Source organism: Curcuma longa, chromosome 7, assembly GCF_044706935.1.
Source record: "Curcuma longa cultivar G26 ecotype Majalengka, Jawa Barat chromosome 7, ITB_CL_G26_1.1, whole genome shotgun sequence".
NCBI lineage: Eukaryota > Viridiplantae > Streptophyta > Magnoliopsida > Zingiberales > Zingiberaceae > Curcuma > Curcuma longa.
Genome location: NC_133867.1, coordinates 2,843,403 through 2,846,243, shown reverse-complemented (window position 1 = coordinate 2,846,243; position 2,841 = coordinate 2,843,403).

Below are 2,841 nucleotides of genomic sequence, written 5' to 3'. Positions count from 1 at the left end.
GATCCTTGGCTTGAGTTTAAACTAACTTGTATCAATTTGACTTGATCAGTTGGTTTAAATTCGGTTGAAGATCAATTAGAATGAGATTAACTCGTGTTTAATTAGCATGAGTTAATTGAATGGGTTGGATTGGATTAGGTTGGTGGGATTTGGAGGTAACAATTGGATTATGAATCCAATGGGATTATAGTTTTAATTGAATTGTGGATAGGGTTGTTTTTAGGTAAAATTTAATGTATTATTGTATTTAGTATTGTATGTTGTAATTTGCAGGGCTGTGACTTGTTGATCTGGATAAAACTTTGTTGTCATTGTGGATGAGTTTGTGAATGTTGAATGTATTGTCAGTTGTGAATTTTAATGTATCGTTGATATAATTTGTAATTTATCTTTGATATAGTCTGTGATTATATTGTTTGAATATTATTTGTGATATCATCATTGTGAATGTTGATTGTATTTTGTTCATGTATCGTAGATTGTATTGTTATATTGAAATTTTGATGTAAATATGATTGAAATTAGGGAGTGGGCGGGTTGCTATCAAAATTATAGGGAAATTAATGATGAAATTTTTTTAGTCGCTAATTTAGCAATCTTGGTTATTCATGTAGTGTATGTAGGAAAAAAAAGCGTAAAGAACTTGCTCTTGCATAAAAATTGATGTGAATATTAACATCTCAACTCAACCCCATAAGACTCAGTTGAGTGGGGTATTGTGAGGGGCAAGACATAAAATGAACTCATTCATGCATCTAATTCCTGCTCTAATATACGTTTGAAGAGGGTTGGCCTACATAAAGATTGGTTGATATGGATCCTGAGGTGGGTCAAATTATCATCCTTATAGATATCATATCAGCAATCCCATGCTGACTTGTGATGAAAAAAAAAACTTACAGGTGTTTTGCTTGACCTTCTACATTATGAACCCTTTTAATATGCATGTGCATGTAGTTCTAATATTGTTATCAAAACAAACAGATAAACTCAAATCAATAAATCCAATGATCAAATTTAATTTAATTATAACATGCTTAAATTGAAGGGGAGCCTTTGGCGCAACGGTAAGGTTGCTGCCATGTGACCTAGAGGTCACGGGTTCAAATCCTGGAAACAGTCTCTTGCCAAAGGCAAGGTAAGGCTGCGTACGATGGATCCTTTTCCCGGACCCCATATGGCGGGAGCATCGGGCTGCCCTTTTTTTTTTATAACATGCTTAAAATATGCTGATGATTAAGGACTAATTAAATAATAAATTCATAACTCTAACCACACTAACTAATCCACACCTCAGTACTGTATTGATGCTGGAGTGAGCCAATGGATCATTAACCAACAAGCCGACAAACAATCAAATACAACTATACAGATGATATATACACCATTATGTAAAAGACAGATAAGATATGAGACCAATACCCATCACCAGTATTATTTTGCCATCATCGCCAGCACAACCTATAAGCACATCTCCAGTTCTTTATCTTGACTTGGAGCACTCAACTTAGATGGAGTAGCAACTAGGTAGATAAACAGTATCACCCATATCAGAACAGACACCAATGATCCGTATTTAATTAGCAACTTCTGCATAACCGAACTAATTATGTGATGAACACAAGTTTCAGAAAATATCATGAAAAAAATGACACCTTTGCCTAAAGCATGCCAAATAATATCAGGCCGAGTTTGCAATAGATGCCAGCCCATGAAAAATAAAACTGAAGTTAGAGAGAAATAGACAATAGCCAGATAATAACAGATGAGCAGTGGATGGATTATGGTTATCTCATCCAGGCAAGCATCTTCTGAGGAAGCTTGTTAGCAAGAAGAACTAATAACAGAATGGGGGGTAGAATAAGATTCCTACAACAGTCAAATCATGAAACTTAAAGTTTAAGCTACAATATACGCCCACCAAATTATTATGGTAAAAAATAATATGCATAATAAAGATTGAAAACTACATATAGTTACATAGTTCATTAAGGTGAAATATAGATGCATGTTTAAATAGCTTACTAAGATAACTTCATTAAGCATGTAGCGAGCCCTAAAATGAATTCAGCATTTCCTACTTTCAATTTCTGTGGCAGCAAAACACACAAGGAGCAGAACACCAAACATTTTTGCACCTATATAACATAAAACGTGGACTTCAAAGTTCAAACCTAGTGCTACTGTACTAGTTGCAATTCGAAACAGGATAAATGTACCTGCAGTGCAGCCTTGGCGGGGATTCAGAATTTGACGACAGAAGGAGAGCCATGGGAGACAGCTTTTGTGTTAGACTCCAAGGAAAAAAGAGTGAGAAGCAGAGGAGTCACTGTAAAGACTTGTATTATGACGTTTCTAGAAACAGCATAAAATTCACGCATCAAGTCATTCCCAAGTATTTGATATGCTTCCAGAGACAAGTCTAAATATATCTTGGAGCCAACTATCATCATTAAGGCGCACACCATATGCAGTCCTGAGCTTAACTATTAAGATAGAGCAGAGAGTATGATTATGAGACAAAAGAAGTATGAAAATTTTAAGAAAACACTAGCAAAAGCAAGAAGTCAATTAGTCCATACTTATCTGAATGTAAAAGTTGACGATAAGTCACTAGGATCTAGTGATCAAAGATTAATCAGTCTTTTGAAAAATGAGATGTTGGAAAACTTTACGGTTCATGTTACATAAGGTAATCGCCTTATGATTATACTATTTATTGGATAAACAACAATTTACTATTTGAGTGCACATTCTCTATGTGTTTGATTGGATCTTAAACTCATTTACTGAATGTCTGTAATACGATTGATAACATGAGAGAATTTGTGATTGAATCAC